Source organism: Danio rerio, chromosome 2 (genome assembly GCF_052040795.2).
Source record: "Danio rerio strain M-AB ecotype USA chromosome 2, GRCz13ab, whole genome shotgun sequence".
NCBI lineage: Eukaryota > Metazoa > Chordata > Actinopteri > Cypriniformes > Danionidae > Danio > Danio rerio.
The window spans coordinates 54,235,047-54,251,144 of record NC_141022.1 but is presented as its reverse complement, the minus strand read 5'-3'; the positions used below and the strand labels follow the sequence as shown (position 1 = coordinate 54,251,144).

Genomic DNA, 16,098 nt, shown 5'->3' with positions numbered 1-16,098 from the left:
TCAACAGAAATGACCCTGAATGACCATAAAAAATGAACAAGAGGTCTGGGGCGGTAAAACAAGAACATAATGTTCCTGGATGACTTGTCAAAACAGAAAAGGTAGACATGACTGAAAATCAGCGTAAAAGAGGACACGCTGTTCCCGGCTGCACAAACTCTTTTTTGTCCTCGGCGTCACATTTAGACAACCAGTAACGATGACTGGCAAAAAGCAGCGCTGAGGAGTCGATCGGTGTGAGAAGTCTCAAAACTGCCAAACTGTGAAGAGAGTCAGATGCTTCATCCAAAACATGCTCTCCGTCCTTGGCGTCCCGTCAGATTCCCAGAGCCATTCCTGCAATGCCTTTATATTCTTCAGAGACAGGTGCTGAGGGAACTACTACACTGAATAAAGGATTCATTAGATTTGCTCAATTTTTTGAAGGTAAGAGGTTGTAAACTATTTATATATGTAGCCAGAAGTACGTATGGCTGCATTTTGTCATTAAAACGAATGCTATGGAGCGGTATCTAATTTGTGCTTACCAGCTGACTGCTTACCTTCATGTGGATGGCTTTCCCACTGTTACCAGTTTGACCAGTAGCTCACCATGTACATCGAAGGACTTGAGACGCATAGAGGAGTTGACCACTATGACGGTGCTCGAGTCTGGTGAGGAACGGTTCCAGAAAGCAGGTAAGATAAAAACAAAAGCCAAAAAATAAAATAAACAAGTAAATTACAGGGTGAGAACGTGGTAAAATCTAAAAACGTGGTAAAAATTGGGCAAGGGCTTTTCTTTTTCTGGATTGTTTTTGAAAACACTGTTGGTTGGTTTTAGGGAAGTGGGTGGGTGGGTCAATCTGTGCTTTTGAAAAACACAATCGGTTGGGTTTAGGGAAGGAGGAGGGTGGGTCAGTCGATGGGTCAGTCGATTGGTCAGTCAATCAGTCAGTAGACAGTCAGACGACAGCGGCCTCTGATGGATTTACTGGAGAACAGCAGGCACAAATGGCACTCATGAGAGAAATGTAAGATCTGAAAAAGCATACACAGTGGCTTCTGGTGGATTTGCGAAAACAAAAACTGCAAAAAAACGTAGCTCTAGGGACATATTTGCTGCTCTCGAGAAATGTAAATAGGGGTACGTTTTCAGAATGAGCCTGGGTTGGGAGAATGACAACAACCAATCAAATTCCGAAAATCTGCTTTCAGGTTTTCACTCATTCATAGCGTTTTAAAGTCCAAATGTTTTGACCATGACACAGTTTTTTAGTCGGAATTAGTATTAGATCTGAAAAAAAATGTATTCGTTTATTTTGATATAATTACATAAATAAATTATTTGAAAACAGAACTAATAATAAAAATATTGAGTTTCTAGGGAAATGTTATAGTGCAAGGAATATCATCATCGCAAAACTCAACAACAATATCACATATTGCATTTTTTTTTTGCATGCAGCCCTATTAGAAATATAATTAAACCAAAAAAAAGCTGTGTCCAATTTCTTAAGTTCTCTGCTGGCTTCCTACAGTATGATCTGACCTGTTTATTATATTACACTGACTACACTTACCAATATGACCCACTTTACACGCTTTCTCTGTGATCCTCTTTTGGATTTCAATCTTCAGCACAGATGAAAATGAAAGCCTTTGAGGAAGCCAGAGCACATCCACCTCCACATTCCTCCAAGACGAGTTGGTAAGCTCCTGCAATCACAATCAAACATTAAAAAAAGCAATATCTGCTGCATCAAAGCGCATTAAAAATTGGTGACTGTGTTGGGAGAAAGTAAAACGGCTCTCCTCTTAAGTCAGTATGTCTGACAAATGAAATGATTATAACGTCTGCTGCATCTGCAAGGTTTAAATCCCAGTAATTAACAGGGTTAATGTCTAAAGTAATTTCTCAATTAGGTATTTTAACTCCAGTGAGAGCAGGTGGAGAGAGCTGCACCTGTTATTTTAATTGAATGTAGGAGTGCAGAGGCGAAACCTCAAAGTTAGACTCATTAAAATGTTCAGAATAGAGGACTAGTGTTCACCATCACCACATTTAGTTACTAGTGAAAAATCATGATTGGAAACTGTTTGTGAAGAAGAGTGCAATATGCAACCCCATGTAAAAACAATACTACAGTAATTTACCGTAAACCGTGGTATTTAAAATGTTCAAAATGGAGGACTAGTGTTTACCATCACCACATTTATTTACTGGTGAAAAATCCTGATTGGGAATTGATTGTGAAGTAGTTCATAATATGCAACCCCATGTGAAAAAGAAAACACTACAGTAATTTATCATAAATAGTAGTAATTACAATGTTCAGGATGGAAAACTATGATTGGAAACTGTGAAGTAATATGAAATGTGCAAGCTCGTGAAAAACAATACTACGATAATTTACCGTAAATTGTGGTATTTAAATGTGGTATTAAGTTCAGAATAAAGTATGTGTTCACCATCACTACATTTAGTTACTGGTGAAAAATTATGATTGGTGACTGTTTGTGAAGTAGTGTTAAAATGCAATCCTGTGTGAAAAGAAAATACTACAGTAATTTACCGTATGTAGCTGTATTTAAACTTTCAGAATGGAGGACTAGTGTTCACCATCCCCTTTACTGGTGAAAAAATCACGAATGGAAACTATTTCTAAAGTGGCATGCAATACGCAACCCCACGTGAAAAGAAAATATTACAGTAACTTACTGTAAAAAGTAGTATTTAATGTTCAGAATGGAGGACTAGTGTTCACCATCACCACAATAATTTAAGATCATGATTGGAAACTGTGAAGAAGTATGCAATATTCAATCATGTGTGGAAAAACAAACCTACAGTGATTTACCGTAAACATTAGTATTTATATGTTCAGATTCAAGGACTAGTGTTCACCATCACCACATTTATTTACTGGTGAAAAATTATGATTGGAATCTATTTGTTTAGTAGTATGTAATACGCAACCCCATGTGAAATAAAAATACTACAGTAATTTACCGTAAATAGTATTATTTAAAATGTTCAGAATGGAGGACTAGTGTTCACCATCATCACACTTATTTACTGGTTAAAGATCATGATTGGAAACTATTTGTGAAATAGTATGCAATATGCAACCCCATGTGAAAAAAAAGTACTACAGTAATTTACCGTAACCAGTAGTATTTAAAAATGTTCAGAATGGAGGAATACTGTTCACCATCACCACATTTCTATATGAGGGAAAAATCCTGATTGGAAACTTGTTGTGAATTTGTATGCAATATGCAACCCCATGTAAATAAATACTACAGTAATAGTAACAGTAACTGTGGTAACAGTAGTATTTAATGTTAAAAATGGAGGACTAGTGTTCACCATCACATCTATTTATTGGTGAAAAAAATCATGATTGGAAACTATTTCTGAAATGGCATGCTATTTGCAACCCCATGTGAAAAGAAAATATTACAGTAACTTACTGTAAACAGTAGTATTTAATGTTCAGAATGGAGGACCAGTGTTCACCATCACCACACTAGTTTACTGGTAAAAGACCATGATTGGAAACTGTGAAGAAGTATGCAATATCCAATCATGTGTGAAAAACAAACCTACAGTAATTTACCGTAAACAGTAGTATTTATATGTTCAGATTCAAGGACTAGTGTTCACCATCACCACATTTATTTACTGGTGAAAAATTATGATTGGAATCTATTTGTTTAGTAGTATGTAATACGCAACCCCATGTGGAATAAAAATACAACAGTAATTTACCGTAAATAGTATTATATTATATTATCATTATATTCAGAATAGAGGACTAGTGTTCACCCTCATCACACTTATTTACTGGTAAAAGATCATGTCTGAGGTAAAATGGAGGAGGAGACATTGAAGATGTATCCAAAGAATGTTGATGGACTCTGGGAGTCCTGCAAGAACACTTTCTTTGCCATTCAAGATGACTTTATTAACACGTGATTTGAGTCATTGCAGAAATGTATGGATGCAGTCCTCCAAGCTCATGGGAGTCATATACAATATTAATTATTTTTTCCACTGCAGCATGACTTTATATTCTATACTGTACATTATTTCTGTTAAGTGATAAGACTTTTGTCTAAGCAAAGTCAGACCTTACTGTCCTAATTAAATAATTAAAAATCAAGGCATGATCATATTTTATTCAGCTAAAATAAGCGTAATCTAGAGGCCTTTCATATAAGCCACTTCTGATACCAAATGATCAACTAGAAGTCAAGTTATTATTTGTTCTTTAAATTTGGATAACCAACAAGTCTTTTCTCAGGTAGTGTACAGTTAAAGACAAAACTATTTGCCCTCCTCTGAATTTTTCTCAAATATTTCCCAAATTATATTTAACAGAGAAAGGAATTTTTCCACAGTATTTGCTATAATATTTTTTCTTCTGGAGAAAGTCTTATTTGTTTTATTTAGGCTAGAATAAAAGCAGTTTTTAATGTTAATTTTATTACCCCTCTTAAGCAATATATATTTTTAGTTTGTCTACAGAAACAATGTCAAACAATGACCGATTCCCCTAAATTGCCTTATTAACCTTTAAAACTTACTTTAATTTGTATACTAGTATCTTAAAAAAATATCTAGTAAAATATTATGTCCTGTCATCATGGCAAAGATAAAAGAAATCAGTTATTAAAAATGAATAATTAAAATCTGTAGAAATGTGTTTAAAAAAAATCTTCTCTCCAATAAACAGAAATCGGGGGATACACAGAAGGGCTAATAATTCAGGACGGCTAATAATTCTGACTTCAACTGTACTTCAATTTAAAAAAGCCATTCAATTAGCCGTTTAACGCAGGCTGCATAGATCAAGATTAGTTTCACGATTGCCACTAAATTAAAGGCGGTGATGTATATTTGGATGTCCAGTTATGTACACTGGGAGCAGCAGCTGAAGCATGCTCTCGCTGGCTGACTCTCGGCTGTCTAATGGAAGTCAATGACTCGCATTAGAAAGGTTCCAGAACAGACGGAGTATCCATGGAAACCTGTGCTGGAGAGCATGTCCGTCCCAGAGCCTGCAGCGATATATTGTAATTACAGAGCCATTTATTCTGCGCTTGGGAAAAAAAAAGAAAGAAAAAAGCTCTCAGTGATGGTCGTAATCACAGGCGTCTGAAGGATCCGTAAGTATGGCAGCCTACGCATGGCCTGATTAAAATTCCAAGTAAACCAAGTCCTTCTGGCCTGTGAGAACATCTCGCCTGTGAAGTGACACATGATATCATGCGTACTGTCACGCGGATGTGTCTGAATAACCTGCTACATGGCAGTACATGCGGTGGGCCGCAACCTCGGTGTGTGAGCAAATCTAATTTATCGCTCTGTCTTCAGCCGCGGACACTCAACAGTCTCTCTGTGTTATTGTGTGGCTCATAATACTGTATGCTATGGCTGAATCTCTTTGATTGTACGCTAATACATCATGGTAATCAACACTGAAAGTATTTTGCAATGATATCACATGTTTGTGTTCTGGTCAAAAAAAAAACACATAGGGCAGTATCATACATCAGGCACAATACGTGTTTGGCGCGATTTGTTGCTAATTTTAGACCAGCGCAACCTTAATTTTCACATTTTGCACCACATTGTTTGAATAGCAAAACTGTTTGTGCAGGTGACGCAGTGGCGCAGTAGGTAGTGCTGTCGCCTCGCAACAAAAAGGTTGCTGGGTCGCAGGTTCGAACCTCTGCTGGGTAAGTTGGCGTTTCTGTGTGGAGTTTGCATGTTCTCCCTGCGTTCGCGTGAGTTTCCTCCGGGTGCTCCGGTTTCCCGGTCCAAAGACATGCGGTACAGGTAAATTGGGTAGGCTTAATTGTCCGTAGTGTATATTTCCCAGAGATGGGTTGCGGCTGGAAGGGCATCCGCTGCATAAAATTGTGCTGGATAAGTTGGCGGTTCATTCTGCTGTGGCGACCCCGGATCAATAAAGGGACTAAGCTGACAAGAAAATGAATGAATGAATGAACTATTTGTGCAACTTTGTGGACTCATGGGTGTGCTGGTCTAAAATAGAGGTGTGTTAACAGGGTTCAACGCTAAAGATTTTTTTTTACTGGCCCGATCAAACCAGTGGTTCAGATTTTTACTTGCCCTGCCAATATTTTTGAAAAAAAAAGTTAATAGCTATTTCTTACACAATTAAAAAAAAATATTTGTGAATCTAGAATTTAAATATTGAAAAAAAATGTTAATAAATGTATGATGAGCAAAATTCAAAGTGTTATGCAAACAAAAGTAGCAGTGTGGAAAATGTGCAGGTATTTTGTTGCAAAACAAAAGTGGCTGACCTGCCAAACTGATGGCAAACTGTGCAAAACATCACCTAATAGTTTTAGTCGTGGTGTAACCTCTTAAATGTCTGCTTCCAAGACGTTAGAAATTAACGTTTTCTTTTAGGATCGTCATTTGATGTTGCCGTCATGTTGCCGTCTCTTCGCTCTACTGGTTGTTACAGAAAAAAAACTAACAGGCTCACAACATCCAATCAGATAAGAGGAAGCGAAAAGCAATATGGTGTTTTCGACATGGCAGAGAAGGTAGGATTTTGAAGGCTTAAAAACCATAACTGTGTTCTCGATTCTAAGACTGTGCTTGCACGCAATTGACAAATAGGCGCAGGCAAATTAAACTTTAGTTGCAAGGCAGCAATGGCCTAGTCGGACCAGAAATGATCCTGTCTACTGTCCCGAGCTTCTCACATGCTGGCCCTGGGCTGGGTTGAGCCCTGCGTGTATTGCTGGCACATTGCTATTTTGAGGAACTGAAAGAGACAGAGCCATTGACCAACTAAAACCTGCTCTAAAGTCCAGCGCAGAGCGTGTTAGTTATGCACCTATGCAGGTCCAAACGCGTACACATTGATTAATAGACACAGGATGTACAGCAATACACAAATATCTTTACATATAAAAAAAATTAAGGATTAAAATGTTACAAAAATGATTGTTTTCTACATAAATATAAAAAACATTGCCTCCTTGCTTCACGTCGGGGGCTTTTTTCAGTTTATTCACGACAATTTGCGTTTGTATAATGTTATTATTATTAGCAGCGTTATTTATTATATGCATATTTATATTTGTTTTAATTAAAACAAGTTTTGATTTGTCCAGCTGTCTAGTTTTGGAGACGTATGCGTCACTATATGGGGCATAAGAATAATGGCTAATTTATTATTTTGCGTCAAGCGCACACGTGTGCTCCGGCTCAGCCTGAACGTGGTAGCATAGACCACGCCGTGGCCGATGCTGACACGCACCTCTCAAAAAATGTCAATACTCATCATAACAGACGTGTAGTGCAAGCTCTGTGATAGTTCAGCTAGGTAGCACTGACGAGTGTGGGCGGGAGTGAGAGCGAGTGTTCACAAGTGTCGAGTCCCATAAAGGAGCTTCAGATGGAAACTGTTGTTTTGTGTTTACCTTATGATTAAAGTTGTTGCACGTCCGCCGGTTCCCGCCTCAAAATGAGCGAGTTTGAGCTACATGTATATGGGGTATATGCCGAAGCATGCTAATAGGACTTTTAATTTGCCGGTAACCTGGGTTAAGCGCTTCCGGCGAATTGAATGCCAATGCAAAATCCTGTGCGTTTAAGGTCTGTTTTCTTTAAAAATCAGCGATCTCCACTAGCTGAGTGATATCCGATTTAGAGTGGGGCTCAGATTGTACAAGAAGCACTGCATTAAATTACATTTCCCCCGCCATATCTTTATTATAGGAGCATTTATTTTACCCCAGTATATTCAATGGAGCTTCTGCATTAGCCTGCCGATTCTGACGGGCACGTGCGAGTAAACGTCTTTTTGTCTCGGTTACGCCTGAGCAACTAAATAAATGCTAAAGTTTATTTAACTGAATGTATTTTAATGACATTACAACATCGATGCTGTATAAGGAACCGTACAAAATGGAAAAAAGTTCACAATAACAGGTCACCAGAAGTGTATCAGCATGGGATCAGCTCTAGCTCGGCATATACCCTATTAGGGTAGCGTTCAGAAAAAACAAAACACCAGCGAAGAAACTCAACACAAAGGAAAATAAACACCCCACTGCCAGCTAGTGTTTTGGAAGTGTTATTGCAGATTATTCGACACAGAAGTATAAACCAGGCTTAAAACTTAAAACTAAGAGTTTTTTGACCACATTTTGTTTTTCCTGTTCATTTATTCGTTTGCTGGAAACTAGAACTGAATTTAGAAACGGTTTTGTAACAAATCTTTGCGCTTACCAAGCGAAATTAAATATGCAACACATTGATAAGCCATTGCTATAGAGTTTTCCTAGTTTTTATGGTGTTTGCGTGGGGTTGCTGAGGTGTTCTCAGAGGTTTTTGCTACAGTATGACGTTGCTTGTTTTGCCAAGTGCTGTTGCTGTTACAATGTTCTGAGAGGGTTTTAATGAATAGATAATTTTCGTGTTCTCAATGGGGTCTTACGTTGTTGCTAAGATGTTCTCAGTGGGCTTTAACATGCTATGGATTTAAGATGCTTCATATGATGAGTTGCACATAAATATTTAATATTATAAGCTGGCAATGGGTTTATTATTATCAATATTATTCCAATAATAACATTTTCTGATGTGATTGCTAAGATGTTCTTGGTGTTTTTTTGCTATAAAGTTGCTTGTTTTCATTACCAGTGTGTTGTCATTTTGTTGTTAAAATATAAGAGAGGTTTAACACATTGTTATGGCATTGCTATAAAGTTTGTCTGGTTTCTATGGTGTTTGTATGGGGTTGATAAGGTGTTCTTGGTGTTTTTACTATGTAGTTGCTTTGTTTTCATCGCTAGTTGTTGCCTTGTTGTTGCTACAATGTTCTGAGAGGGTTTGAATGCATTGTTAAGAATTTGTGTGTTCTCAATGGGGCGTTGTGTTGTTGCTAAGATGTTCTGAGTGGTATTTAACATGATATGGATTTAAGATGCATCATAGGATGAGCTGCACATAAATATTTAATATTATTGGCTGGCAATGGGTTTATTTAAAGTAACTCTAGCTATTATCAATATTATTCCAAAAAGAATATTAGGTCCCACTTTATATTAAGTGGCCTTAATTAATATGTACTTACACAGGAATAAATAGTTTGTTACAATGTACTTATTGTGTAAATACATGTACTTACTGTGTACTTATGCTTGATTAAATACATGTATGTAATTACATCTGAAATTACCTTTTGTAATTACATTTGTAAATACACTGTTGACCATCCCTTACACCTTAACCTACCCTTAAACCTACCCATGCCACCAAACCTGTCTATAACCCAACCTCTATTCCAACTCAAAAGCACCACAAGTGTTCTCAAATACATTATAAACACAGTAAGTACATTGTATTCATTTTTTTGATGCAAGTACATAGTAGTAAGGGACACATAATATAAAGTGGGACCGAATATTTTCTGATGTGATTGCTGGGGTGTTCTGGTGTTTTTTGCTATGTAGTTGCTTGTTTTCATCACTAGCTGTTGCCATGTTGTTGCTACAGTGTTCTGATAGGGTATTAATAAATCAATAGGAATTTGCGTGTTCTCAATGGGGTGTTGTTGCTAAGATGTTCTATGCTATGGATTTAAGATGCTTCATGGGATGCGCTTCACATATATATTTAATATTATTAGCTGGTATTGGGATTATTTAAAGTAACTCTAGCTATTACCAATATTTTTCCAGTAAGAATAATTTCTGATTTGATTGCTAGGGTGTTCTTGTTTTTTTATTTTGCTATGAAGTTGCTTGTTTTCATTGTCAGGGTGTTGTCATGTTGTTGTTAAGATGTTTTAAGAGAGGTTTAACACATTGTTAAGGCATTGCTGTGGAGTGTTTTCTGATTTCAATGTTAGTATGAGGTTGCTAATGTGTTCTTAGAGGTTTTTGCTATGAAGTTGCTTGTTTTCATCGCTAGTTGTTGCCATGTTGTTGTTACAATGTTCTGAGAGAGTTTTAATGAATTGTTAAGGATTTGCGTGTTCTCAATGGATGTTCTGAGTGGGGTTTTAACATGCTATGGATTTAAGATGCATCATGGGATGAGTTAGACAAATATATATAATATTTTTGGCTGGTAATGGGTTAATTTAAAGTAACTCTAGCTATATTATTATTATTATAATTCCAATATGAATATATTATGATGTGATTGCTAAGGTGTTCTTGGTGTTTTTACTATGTAGTTACTTGTTTTCATCGCTAGTTGTTGCCATGTTGTTGCTACAATGAATGTTCTGAGAGGGTTTTAATGCACCGTAAAGCATTTACATGTTCTCAATGGGGTGTAATGTTGTTGCTAAGATTTTCTGAGTGAGTTTTAACATGCTATGGATTTAAGATGCTTCATAGGATGTGCTGCACATAAATATTTAATACTTCTGGCTGGTAATAGAGTCATTATAGTAAATCTAGCTATTATTATCAATATTATTCCAATAATAACATTTTCTGATTCATACAGTCGGCTGCCTGCTACAGTAACACAGATGGACTAAAGAGCTGTCTCTCAAACACTGCTCATATTTAGACGTTTTATTGAGAGGTTTTGAGCTACAGCATGTTGTCATGGAAACAACAGATAAAAAAGGCTATCAATTGGAAAGCCAAATGAGCCAAGAATGAAAAGCAGAAAAACAGAAGCTCAATAAATGAATCAATCAATTAATGAATGAATATTTCTTATTATTTTTTTAACAGGAGACAATGTAATAATTGTCTGAATGTCTGTTTCATTTAACAAAGGTAATATATAACAGGTAATTTTGACTTTAAGCTAAAAATCAATGGTAGGTTTCTCAGAGTAAACTTGAAAATGTTTTTCCTCATGAGGTTAATCTATTGACCCATCATTACAACAGAAGTATGACATGACATCTGTGAAACACCCATTAAAATACTCAGGAAGTCTCGGTAGGAGACATGATGGATCACAGGAACAGAAGATGCCAAAAAAAGCCATGAGCACACAACCACAACAAAACCTATTCAATGCTTTCAGCTTAGGCAAGAATCAATATTATGATTTCTTATTTAAAAATTATGAAAGAAATGTAAAAAAAATATAAATAATAAAAGGAAACTACATATGAACACACTATCAAAGCCCAACTAATAAAAAGTCTTCTAATTTTAGCAAGAAATATCCAAGTTCAAAAAACCTTTAGCAAAATAAATACACTCGCCGGCCACTTTATTAGGTACACCTGTCCAACTGCTCGTTAACGCAAATTTCTAATCAGCCAATCATATGGCAGCAACTCAATACATTTTAAGCATGTTAACATGGTCAATACGATCTGCTGTCTGGTTCCAGCTGATAGAAGGGCAACAGTAACTCAAATAACCACTCATTACAACTGAGATATGCAGAAGAGCATCTCTGAACGCACAACACATGAAACCTTGAGGCGGATGGGCTACAGCAGCTGAAGACCGGGTGCCACTCCTGTCTGCTAAGACCAGAAAACTGAGGCGACAATTCACACAGGCTCACCAAAATTGTACAATAAAAGATTGGAAAACTGTTGCCTGGTCTGATGATTCTCGATTTCTGCTGCGACATTCAGATGGTAGGGTTGGAATGTATCGTCAACAACATGAAAGCATGGATCCATCCTGCCTTGTATCAACGGTTCAGGCTGGTGGTGGTGTTATGGTGTGGGGATATTTTCTTGACACACTAGTGGCCAACTAGTACCAACTAAGCATCGTACCAACACCACAGCCTACCTGAGTATTATTGCTGACCATGTCCATCCTTTATGACCACAGTGTACCCATCTTCTAATGGCTATTTCCAGCAAGATAACGTGCCATGTGATAAAGTGTGAATCATCTCAGACTGGTTTCTTGAACATGACAATTAGTTCACTATACTCAAATGGCCTCCACAGTCACCAGCACTCTATCCAATAGAGCATGTTTGGGATGTGGTGGAACGGGAGATTCGCATCATGGATGTGCAGCCGACAAATCTAGTACTTGTAAGGTGTACCTAATAAAGTGGCCGGTGAGTGTATATTACAAAACAAAGCAGGATAACTGAAAATGTAATAATAATAATAATAGTAATAATAATAATATATATATATATATATATATATATATATATATATATATATATATATATATATATATATATATATATATATATATATATATATATATATATATATAAAATGGTAAAGTCTCTATCTGGTGTCTCTTTTATCCACACTGAAAAAATGATTGGATTTACAGAATTTTTTTAAAGTAAGTGGTTGCAAACTATTTATATGGGCTGAATATAAACCAACACATTAAATTTAGTAATGTTCAACCTAATTTGTTTGTTTAAATTAGGCCCATATGAATTCTTTTCAACCATTTACCTTAAAAAATTCAGTAATTCAAATGAACCATTTTCTCAGCGCAAAGAACATGTAGCCACTTGACGTCAACTGGGAAAAACGGCCCACAATTGCGTCTGTCAGCCTCCAGCTCTCTTTCACACTCAAACATACACACTTTGATATCGATTATCAAGACTGTCATATTAGCAGGAGAGAATCTCAATAAGTGTACACACTGTGCTCGGGAGAATAAAAGCGCTCGCTGGTTGTTCATTATGCTAATACAATTCACACACTGAACATAAACAGATTCCAGAGGCCACGCGTCACTGTGGCTCTCATTTGCATCTTATGAATAATATTGCTCATCACCTCTCCTGTAGCAGAGGTTATTAAGCACACTGTTTATAGTGTTTGAAAGTCCGCATGACGCATGATAGTTAATAAAATGACAGAGTTTCCCAAGAAAATTAACATAGTTTAGCCTGTTCCGCATTGCTAAAAGCGCAACACATTATACTCAAGAGCGACTGTGATGAGAGTTTTTAAATTAAGAGATGAAGTTGATTCATGACACGGAAACTAGGCTTTAATAATGTGAACCGATTAAAACCATTCTAAAGTTGTTTTCTGCATAGCTTTAGAGATAGAGTCAGCTTTTAGACATAAATGTTTCATGTATTCCCTTTAAAGTTGTGTTTCTGCAGCATTTATGAATGTATTTTCAGGAATCAGAAATTAATCCAGCCATGAGTTACACTTGCATTGATGGTTGTGATGTGTGACACTGACACCTAGTGTTTTTCCATATAACGTGCACTCACCGGCCACTTTATTAGGTACACCTTACTAGTTCTAGGTTGGACCCTCTTTTGCCTTCAGAACCGCCTAAATCCTTTGAGGCACAGATTCAGCAAGGTACTGTAAATATTCCTCAGAGATTTTGCTCCAAATTGACATGATAGCATCACGCACTTGCGGCAGATTTGTCGGTTGCACATCCATGATGCGAATCTCCCGTTCCCAAAGGTGCTCTATTGGATTGAGTCTGATGACTGTGGAGGCCATTTGAGTACAATGAACTCATTGACTTGTTCATGCATTAGTGACCATCACTCCCTCATTAGTATAGACAGTCCTGAGTGAGGAGCAGCCATTAGTTTTGAATCTGCTTTCACCTTCTTTAAACTTTTTAATTGATGCAACCAAGAAATTCTGGGAAGATGCACCTGAAAAAAGATTGGGGGAATAAATGATTTTCAATTGCACTTGACCTACTACATTAGTATTTTATAAATAAGCTTTAATAAAATTCTACTACTCATAATATTAATAATAATAATAACAATAATAATAATAATAATAATAATAATAATAATAATAATAATAATAATTATTATTATTATTATTATTATTATTATTATTATTATTAGGGCGTACAACAATAATAATTATTCTAAAATATTACAATATAATTTAGTAATTGTAATTATGGTTTTGTACAATATTTTGCAGCATCAATTTACAAAGTATAAGAAGGAAAACTGCTTGCAGCTGAATATTATTGTGAAAGCTAAGTGTTTGATCACACTGAACATGTTAGTTGAGAGGGGCCTTTAAAAGGTGTTTTATTTCAACCAGTGAGAGTTTTGTGCGCTGCTTATGTGCCTTGTATTTTCACAGTTTAATATATGTTTTATATATATTTTAATATATGTTTAAATAAATATATATTTATTTATATATATATATATATATATATATATATATATATATATATATATATATATATATATATATATATATATATATACATATATATATGTATAGACCCATTTTACACCTTGTTAAAAGGGGCATTACAAGTCCTTATTAAGGTATGTGTTTAATATTTGTATTTTATTTTAGCTTTATATCAAAAAGTAGAAAAAAATGAACAGACAAAATCCAATTTTGACATCCAAAATCTGCTAAAGGCACTTTAGAAAGTTTCATTCATTCTATCATTTTCCTTCGGCTTAGTCTCTGTTTGAGGTCGCCTCAGCGGAATGAACCTCTAACTATTCCAGTGTATGTTTACACAGCGGATGCCCTTCCAGCCGCAACCCAGTATTGGGAAACACCTACACACACTGATTTATACACTATGGACAATTTAGTTTATCCAATTCACCTATAGCGCATGTCTTTGGTCTGAGGGGGAAACCGGAGCACCCAGAGGAAACCCACTCCAATACGTGGAGAACTTCACACGGAAATGCCAACTGGTCCAGCCAGGACTCGAATCAATGTCCTTTGTGGCTGTGAGGCAACCGTGCTAACCATTGAGTCAGAAAGTTTCGAAATCTCAACTAAAACTGTCAACCTGATCCTTCTGTAAGAATTTAGCATTTAACCTTGTTGTTTTAATAAAATCTGACAGTATTTTATCTGCATATTAGCGCTGAAGGTCAATGAGAGTGAATGCAAATTTTCTGTAGGCATGCATAAAATAACCTGACAGGCCATTTTCTGAAATGTGCATTTGCTAATAACAAAATGCACTTGATATACATAGTAATACTAAACAGTATGAGTAGTATAGAGAAACTCTACTATGTACACAGCCACTGATTCACAAAAACAATATACAATTTTCAAGACTGATTGTCAAATTTGTTCCCAAAAATACTGAATATGTGATTGGGATGTATGTGTGTTTGTGTGGCTGTGTGTGTGCGAGAGCGAGTCCACATTGATATTCAACTCACATGTCTCTCTCTCTCTCTTTCTCTGCATGTGTGTAAATGTGTGATGATGGCGGCGGCCGCTGGAGGGATGTGATGTGATTCTCAATGGCTTCATTAACCTTGAGAAGAGCTCTGGACTCTGCTGTGATCAGATGAACTGGACGCTCAGCCTCTGCATCCAAACACCATCTGAAGCAGAGAATAATCAATACACGCATGGAGAAAGAGGCGATCACAGCAAGACGCACGCATGCACACGCACACACACACACACACACACACACACACACTACTGCAGCTGATGCCAAGTCTATGAGAGAGAGAGGGTTATTCTCCTACGGTGAAGGAGTGCTGCTGGACTGAGGTTAATATTTATATATAAATGACATTATTTAAAGAGATGGTTGTGCTTCTCTTTTCTCACATTGTTGAGAACGGTATTGTTGTTAACTGGAGTTACTACATTTATTAATTCACTGAAAGAAAAAAACAAATAAATTGATCATGTGTTTGAGGAAAATTGTAAATGACAAATGTTGCCATGGCAACTAACTAAACATGAATATTAAAATCAACTGAATGATAATTTAATAAATATAACGCTGAAATACATTAAAGAGAGAGAAAGAACAACAAATAAGGAAAGAAAGAAAAGTGAGAAAGAAAGAAGAAAAGAAAAAGAGAAAAAGAGAGAAAAAAGGAAGAAAAGAAGGAAAGAAAAAGAGAAAAAGAATAAAAAAGGAAAGAAAAAAGAAAGAAAGAAAAAAAGAAGAAAAAAAGATAAAAATAAGAAGTAAACAAAGAAAGAAAAAGAAAGAAAGAAAGAAAGAAAGAAAGAAAGAAAGAGGAAAAAAGGATGTAAGAAAGAGAAAGAAAAAAGAAAGAAAGAAAGAAAGAAAAAAGAAAGAAAGAAAGACAGAAGGGATGGAAAGAAGGAAAAAAGAAGGAAAGAGAGCAAGAAAGAAAGAAAGAAAGAAAGGATGCACGAAAGAAAGTGAGAG

The 16,098-nt window shown here is 36.1% G+C and overlaps 2 long non-coding RNA genes across 9 annotated transcripts in view; one reads left to right on the top strand and one right to left on the bottom strand.

Moving 5' to 3' along the window:
- LOC147837255 (uncharacterized) overlaps positions 1-1,698 on the bottom strand; it is a 28,649-nt gene extending 26,951 nt beyond the window's left edge. For 3 of the 4 annotated variants that reach the window (XR_015479036.1, XR_015479035.1, XR_015479038.1), the window contains exons 1-2: positions 1,563-1,698; positions 543-651 (exon numbers count right to left, since the gene is read on the bottom strand). This is a non-coding gene — a long non-coding RNA (uncharacterized LOC147837255). The remainder of the gene's footprint in view (positions 1-542; positions 652-1,562) is intronic. The other variant, XR_015479037.1, reaches the window with a different exon arrangement.
- On the top strand, positions 249-15,721 carry LOC141378930 (uncharacterized). Of its 5 annotated transcripts, none has more exons than XR_015479045.1 (4): positions 249-426; positions 575-678; positions 1,621-1,690; positions 15,184-15,721. It is a non-coding gene; the product is annotated as an uncharacterized LOC141378930 (long non-coding RNA). The 5 variants fall into 5 exon arrangements; XR_015479041.1 differs by having other exon boundaries at positions 249-366; positions 15,184-15,715; XR_015479043.1 differs by having other exon boundaries at positions 531-678; positions 15,184-15,580.
- Positions 15,722-16,098: the final 377 nt, after the last annotated feature.